This window comes from Ptychodera flava, chromosome 3 (genome assembly GCF_041260155.1).
Source record: "Ptychodera flava strain L36383 chromosome 3, AS_Pfla_20210202, whole genome shotgun sequence".
NCBI lineage: Eukaryota > Metazoa > Hemichordata > Enteropneusta > Ptychoderidae > Ptychodera > Ptychodera flava.
Window position 1 is genome coordinate 4,170,962 of NC_091930.1, and position 8,689 is coordinate 4,179,650.

The window sequence follows — 8,689 nt, forward strand, 5'->3', positions numbered from 1 at the left end:
GATTAATTAAAAATATGATTACAAATATTAAATGTCTCTTGTTCAGAATGTAAGAACTTCATTGCCAAACAAAATAGTCATTTTGTTGTATAGCTTTAGTGAGTCTACAAAAATAGTGCGAGAGAGAGAGAGAGAGAGAGAGAGAGAGAGAGAGAGAGAAGAGAGAGAGAGAGAGGAGAGAGAGAGAGAGAGAGAGAGAGAGAGAGAGAGCTCATGGACAATTTGCTTTTCAACAAGAAGACAATGATCAACATTTATTTTTCATTTAAGGCGAATACAAGGATTCGAAGGTTGCTTTCGCTGGCAAAGTTCCAAACGCGCACTTTTGCACATGCACAATCTTACCGATACGTTGTTTCAATGGATTTTCGAATCCTGGTATTTTGAAAATGCTCACAATCTTTGAACTCTCTCAATTGTAAACTAATTTAGCTGACTTAAGGTGTTATAATTAGATATTATTCCCTAATATTTTCCTTCGCTCAGTGAAGGAAAATACGAGTGACGTAATGACCGTGTCACCATGAGTCGAAGACGAGTGGTGACACGGTCATTACGTCACGAGTATTTTCCGAGCTGTACGAAGAAAAATATTAGGGAATAATATACTTATCACATGCACAAGCCAAGAATTCGTTATTTTTGTGCAAAATAAAATAAGTTTTCCATGACGTCTCCGCGTGTAAACTTTTGAACTACTTTAGGAATAAATATCAGTACGCCGTGCACAAGTTGTCAATCATTTCCAGTCGTCCGTCGTGTGCGTTAGCGCTTACGTTCGTTCGTGTGTGGAGCAAATGACAGCTCTCGGTCTACACGTAGGCTACCTTCCGTAAAGTTATACTCTATTTCAAAGATAGCATAGTCCTAGAAATTTATCACAGACGAAGATACGCTATTTTTCGGGAACAAATATCGACTGAATCTCGACGGGGCGAACACTTTTAATGTCGCGCCTGACCCTGTTTGAAATGCGTACGGATCCCACGGTATACGCGACCAGCTTCGAGTTCGTTGTTTCCGCAAATTATTCACGTAATTCCTTCGGAATATACAGGCGGTACACTCTTGTGTTTACATTGTTCGGATTAGTAATGTCGCAGTCTGTGAAAATATCGATTTCATTACATGACTTTTGATAGTGGGTGAAATATCGGCCGCCATGTTGTTTGTTTACATATTTACGAGCACACCGAAGATCGACAAACAAAGGTCCGACGCACCAAATTTGATGACATAGACGCGGGTTGTTGTGACGTAGAACGACCAGAGAATAAATCCCGTATTTTTTGTTCGGAGACGACAAACTTGGCTTGTGCATGTGATAATTGACGTCATACATGAGATTATAGATAAGCATGCGATTCTAAAAATTCCGGCCCGTTTATGAGATATCGCCGTAAAACCCTTCAAAATTTCACAAAATGACACAGTAGATATTTTCCTGTTCAAAAATGTTTGTACTTGAACAGATAACCAAATCCATACTGGGGGATCTAAACAGCTATCTAATGTGTTACACTCTGAAATTTTGGAAAATTTGGTACAAATTTGTTGGAGCTGAAACGTTTTAAAGTAGAGCTGTTAAAATTTGTATTTGTGTGTCGTCACTCACCTATCGCGCCAAAAACCTACGTCTTTGGAATCGTATGGTTCTGTAAATCTTTATTATTGTAACGAAAACCATGAAAACTTTGTATTTTGATTGTTTTTGGAAATTACCCTTAGCAAACGTTGCTTAGCAATTTGAATCCTACGGTATCGCCTTAATATTTCAACAACTATTTTCTTTACGCAGATGTCGGAAGCATAAAATATACCATTCGTCCATGTCAGTCAAATTTTTCAGCAATAATTTTCAACCTTTAAATTGAATTCATGGCATCGGTGTAGTTCTGTACCGTTCCGTACTGTTCTCCTCATAACAAACACTCCTCATAATCACACACACCCACACACCACACACATCTCTCTCTCTCTCTCTCTCTCTCTCTCTCTCTCTCTCTCTCTCTCTCTCTCTCTCTCTCTCTCTCTCTCTCTCTCTCTCGATATAACAAACCTGTATATATGTACCTGTAACCAAACTTGCAAGAAGTTGTCCGCATAGTGCCTAAGAGAATGTTATTGACAAGTGAATGCGATCAGGATGCTCATAGCCAAGACGTCAATGATTACTATTGATTTTTACTCTCAGCATGACTCAATCGATCTGTAATTGCTATATAGTAATATAAAAATTCAACTCATAGCAAAACCACATTGTCAGATGGATCTTCTCTTGCAAGGATACACAGTCAACCATTTCGTTTTAATGGAGTTTGTTGGGGATAATGATCTGACAACCTTCTACCAACGTGTCTTAAAGGGTAAGTAATCTGCGAATTAAATGAATATGAAAGTCAAAAAGCAAATGTAGTACCCTTGCTGGGAACAAAAAGTTGATACAGATTCCATCCATAACACAAAAAAGTCAGATAATATCAATAGCATCTATGGAGCATGGAAGCAAAAAAAAAACACAGAAAAACGACACCATGGCGATCTTCAGATCTTTCGCTTTCCCGTATGAAAGAGTTGTTTGTGGTAAACATACCCCGCATGCTGGGTAAATGTATGCAGCACAAATTTGTTTACCACAACACTCAATAAACCCTGCGCCTATCGTCACCGCTAGTGGCACTTGTGGCAATCAGTAATATTTGTTGCAGTATGTCTACCACAACACTTATGTAAATAAAGTCTCTTGTGCTATACTTTAATAGATAAATAAATAAGATTGTTTTGTGGTATTTATGCCACAACGATTACGTGTGAACATGAGCGTTGGTCTGTTTTCATTGTCACTATGACTGAGGCGAGCGAGTTAGTGGCTAAGACGGGTGTAGTCTGTTGATTGACTTTGAATGTCGTTTCATAAAGTACACATATCTACGGCAGTCACAAGAAAATTCTCGCGAAAAACTTTTTCCTTTCCCATCATCAGGAAATTTTTTGAGCCAAACATACGTTAATCAGTACGAAAATTTAAACTTAAATTTATGACAGCAACCAAAAACGCCCTAAAGTCGCCCGCAGTCCACGCGAAGGAAAAGAACTCTGCAAAATTGTGACGCCGACTGTGCATATGGCTGGTCAGTCGCGGTCGGCGGAAACACTTACACGATCGAAATACACATTGCATTGTTCTTTCCATTTGACCTGACAAATTGTATCATGACTATCGACAATTATTTCTACAAACCATCACTTGAATTTGATCAGTGGACTTTAACACTTAATAGAAGACTTAAGGAAGTAATAAGACCCGAGAATTAGGCTTATTATAATCCAATTTCCAAATGATTGAACTGTCAACCTGCTGATAGTCTAGCCTTGCAGACCTCCCTCCGAAGTCCCACAGCGACGTTTTTGCAGCGGTCTTCAGTAGTTAGCCACGGTTTTCCTTCTTGGCCATTCTACGTCAGAACGCGTGATGGATACTTCACAGGACGTTATCAGATTTCTCGGGTTACTCCTGTGTGATGCTCTAGAGGGTCAACGAAAATATGAACCGGCGCAGTGCCGCTTTTATCCCTTGCGGATCCTATCCCCGCCGATGCTTCGCCGGGTAGATTGGCATCTGCCGATCGGGTTCTGTTGAAGATTGTGACCCTTGTCACAAAATCAAAGCGATTGTTACTTATGCATGTGCATATAATGGTATATAATGTTGAACTTCTACTTTGTATTAAAAACACTTACAAGAGCTGAATAAGTCGCTCATCACACTTCTTCCGATAGCCTCTAACTACGTCGAACATCGAGGAAGACTCTCATACCTATATGACACGTCTCATGTAGCAGCTGGATAAACTGCCACTAACGTGGTCACTAACTTGACGTCGTCAATGTTCAAAATAACTTAAGGGTCACCAAGTATTCGGTACTCCCTAACAGAGTGAAGGATAACTTAACGTAAAATGACACCTTCGAATTTTTGCCAAGTCGCATCCAACTATTCGTATGATCCTGTTTATCTTGTGTTGCTTGCTAGTGTTCTAGGGGACCTCTATGAGTTAGTCAAAATAAGAGTTAGTCACAAAAGGGAGTTCGAAAGTCGAAAATGTGATATACGAATCCAAAGTTGGAGTTCGAATTTGGCCTTGATTTCGCGCCATACATGTTGAAAATAATACATGTAGAAATAAATTTATCGATCCAGTTTACCTGTCAAAGGACATTACAACCACTCTCACAGCATCAAATGGAGTTTCTGCATATGATATTTCACATCTTTTGGCGGCAAGCTTCGTAGCCCTCTTGGATTTTTATGAAAATTTAGGATTGCACATATCGGTTAATAAAAGAAACGAATTTGTCGCCTAATTTACCTGTGCAATAAAAAACCCTTCTCACAGCATCTCATGATGTTGAGATATGGTTTTTTATATGTCTTTCCAGCCACTGAAATATTTTAGAATGAAAAATAGGGTGATAGGATGGTGTTTTGGAATATTCTAACCGGTAGGCTTCGAAGATACAAAAAATCGCAAAGAATGATTGTGTTGTAGTTTTGCTCTTTGGCCAAGATTTTCATGAATGTAAAAGAAATGTTTCATTCGCCAGCTTTGTGTGGTAATTAGAGGTGTCCTTTGCCATCTTTCACGGTCATGATATTTTTATGAATGTGAAAACCATTGAAGGGTCAAAATTTAGATGCGACCAATTTTGGCAATTGACACTAGACTATGAATTGGCATGTGTAATATCTTCCCTATTCTAATTCCTCGTTTAAATGGCCAACCATGGCATCAGCTGAAGCATAAAAATCATTTACCTCCTTTAGACAAAAAGCTAAAAAAATAAATGGTGACATTTGCTTAACAGCAGTAAACGAATTAGACACTAAAAGTGTTGCTTTCTGCAGAACGAATTTGCTCATGATGCAAATTCATATTTTCAATTTGTTTTAAGTCAATTGACGGCGCTAAATTGATTTGATATTTGTTTGATCCCTCATAAACAATAAAAACCAATATAGCTACAATAGAAATTATTCTGCCGTAGTAACCGCTACGGCTATCACAAATTCTTTGTCTGGCCAGATATTTTCACGAAGCCGATAAAGTGTTGCGTCATTATGATATGATGTGAATCACTGACGTCTTGTATAGTTGATAAGGTTTGTTATATTAGCATTCTTTAGGGGAATACGTTCCTTTACACTGTTTGTTCAATAACATAAGGAAAGGAGAAATTTGAGATCATTTATGAAGTTAAGTTATTCCGATTTCTATGTAATTTTCGTATATGTCAGTGTGGTTGCGTTTCTTGAATTTACGGGTATAGGCGGGATATCACTCTCACAGTGGACTACCGAACCATCATTTTCAGGAACGGCGAGGTGGCCGACAGATTTTGCCTGTCTGTAACGTGCGAGGTTGAACAACTGTTTATTGAACACACTTCCTAAGTAAGTGATGAATAACTTTATGTAAAATGACACCTTCGAATTTAGCAAGTGGCATTTCACTATTCGTATGTTCATTTTGTCTTGTGTTCGCTTGCTAGTGTTCTAGAGAACTCTATGAGTTAGTCAAAAATGCGAGTTTGTCACAAATTGGAGTTCGAAAGTTTAAAATGCAATATACGAATGCAAAATGGAAGAAACTCAAAATGGGAGTAAGTCAAAAATAAAAATTCGAAAGATTAAATGCAATAAACCAATCCAGCATGGAAGTTCGAAAGTTGAAAATGCGATATACAAATCAAAAATAGGAGTTCGAATTTTGGCCTTAATTACGCGCATAGAGTTTCTAGATATGATATTTCACATCTTTTGGCAGCAAGCTTCGTAGCCCTCTATGATTTTCATGAAAATTTAGGATTGAACATGTCGATTAATGAAAGAAATGATTTTCCCGCCTCATTTACCTGTGGAAGGAATCGAAATCCCCCTCACAGCATCTCATGAAGCTGAGATATGGCTTTTTATATGTCTAGCCTGCCATTTAAATGTTTTAGAGTACCATTGGCTGGTAGGATGGTATTTTGCAAATCCTAACTTTGTAGGCTTCGAAGATACAAAAATCACAAAGAATGATTGCGCTGTCAGTTTTTTGGTTTTACTCCTGGGCACCAACTGTTTATGAATGTTAAGGCGTCTCATTTGACAGCCTTGTGTGGTTCTCAGAGGTGTCCTTTGCCTTCGCTCATGGTCATGGTCATTTTTACGAATGCGGGAACAATACAATTGAAGGGTCAAAATTTAGATGGGACCAAATTTGCGCAATCAACACTAGACTATAAACTTCGTATGTGTAATTCCTCCGCTAATTCTACTTCCTCGTTTCAATGGCCAACATGGCATCAGCTGAACCATAAAAATATTTTACATTTTACCCTGCTTTGGAAAAAGCTAAAAAAAGTACATGGTGAAATTTGTTTAACAGCAGTAAACGAATTAGACACTGGAAGTAAACAGAACGAATTTGCTCAAACTGCTAATTCGTATTTTTAATTTGTTTTAAGTCAATTGACGGCCTTCGTGTTTAATTGATTTGATATTTACTTGATCCCTCGTAAATAAACCAATATAGCTACAGTATAGCTAAAATAGAAATTATCCCCGCCGTGGTAACCGTTACGGCTATAACATCATTTTTTCTAAGAGAAGCCGACAGACATATTGTCAGATTGTTGTCTCCTTTCGATCTGAATGAGTTACTGACTTTTTCATTGTTGATAAAGTTTGTTATAACCGTATTCGTCAGAGGGGTTAAGTGTCTTTTATATTGTTTGTTGAATAACATTAGGAAGAGTCTATGGTCAGTAAGTTACGTTTATTCCGATTTCTCATTGATTTCCGCATGTGTCAGTGTGTTTTGTGTTTGTTGAATCTACGGGTATATGCAGGATATCACCCTCATAGTGAACTACCGAACCATCATTTTTTAGGCTGGAATGGCTGGGTGACCGACACACTTTGTCTGTCTGTACCGTGCCAGGTAAAACCCGTGTTTATTGAATACATTTATGTCCACCCAAATGCAGCACGAGGTTTTGCAATAGCATACAGCGGAGAATCTTCGTACATTCTGAAAAAGTCCAGCTGTCAAGAAAATTTAGTTCTGATCAAAAACGGAACACGGTATTTAAAGAAGTTGTTTAAACAATCACCAGGCAGTATTTTAAAAAGTCCTGCGAAGCGGAAAAATGCTATGTTCATAAAGTATGTTTTAACAGTAACTAGCAGTATTGCCTAACCATTTTTTTCTTTAAAAATATCACATGTATATTGAGCATTGTGATTACTATCACCAGATTTTTTCACTTTATGATCGTCTCCCAAAATTCATGGCCGTTCTTTGTGATTCTAATTTCTTGTGTATAATATTGTCTTCATCTCTTTATTTGAACTTTTTTACATCATGAATAATATTATTATTCTTTGAGATGATTTGTTGACATAAAACAATACTGTTATTTATATCTTTTACTGTCCAATCGGATTTCAGAAACGGCTCACATGTGCCGGCAGACAGTTCTATAACGCCAACGCTTGAGAACATATATATATATATGCAGTTTCCTTCATTTAACTTCAAACCCCGCTTCGGAACTGAAAAGAAGCAACAGACCACATTCAATTGCGACGTCGACAAAGCCAAGATATCAGGTAAGCATATATTGCTGTCATTTTATTGTATTTTTATCGAACCCTTCCGCCTGCATCAACGATATTCGATATTGGAACTTTGTTGCAGTTACAGCCAATTTCATTTCTAAATAGCAAGAAAATAAACACAAAAAAGTACATGTAGATGCCGTGTGCAATTTCATTTTTTTTTCGATACTCTACTAATGAAAAAAAACCAGATGCGTCCTTACTAACCAAAAAGTAGTCTTTGCACAACTTGGCCTACATTGTCTGCTTCAATGTAGCAAACGCTATGAAAAGTCTTAATTCGGTCTTCAAATAAAAAATTAATACATTTTTACTCTGACAGTTTGCTTTTCTCATCCGCTTGGTATAAGCTTATTACTTTTGTCAACACATTAATCATCGCGCTTGAGCATTTAGGAAGCTAAAAACACGATTGGAACTAATTTGGGAAAATTGGATGAGAGTAATTATTAGGAAAATGTAAAGAAATCGAAATTTTTACAGCTGAAATGATGCAAAATGATAAACAAGTGAAAATTTGAATATTGTTGTCATCGGACAAACACACGGAAACACAACGATTATTGCATACCTCTTTCACCGGATTCATTTTTATGAAAATAAGTTCATTTTGTACAAATGTACTGAAGAAACGAGACAAAATGCTAAAAATTTCTCTAATTCACGAGTTTTGAGTCAGGGCACTTTTGAAATGCCCCTGACTTTTTCATGAATTTAAGGCTTCATAAACATAAAATTGAGTCAGGGCACATTTTAAAAGACCCTGACTGACTTAATGTAAATCAATCGAAAAGCTTCATTTTGGTCGAGGAAAAATGACAAACTGACATTATTACTAGTGTTTCAGTAATGAAGAAACTACAGACAAACTATCATATTTCATTCAAATGTGAATATTGTTCATATGTTTTGAACATATTGCATTAGATACTATCATGCACTGATTCTTACTCATAAGATTTCAACAGCATCGTACTCGTGTATAAAATTTTAAAGATGGTAAGCAAATATCGTGTAAAATTA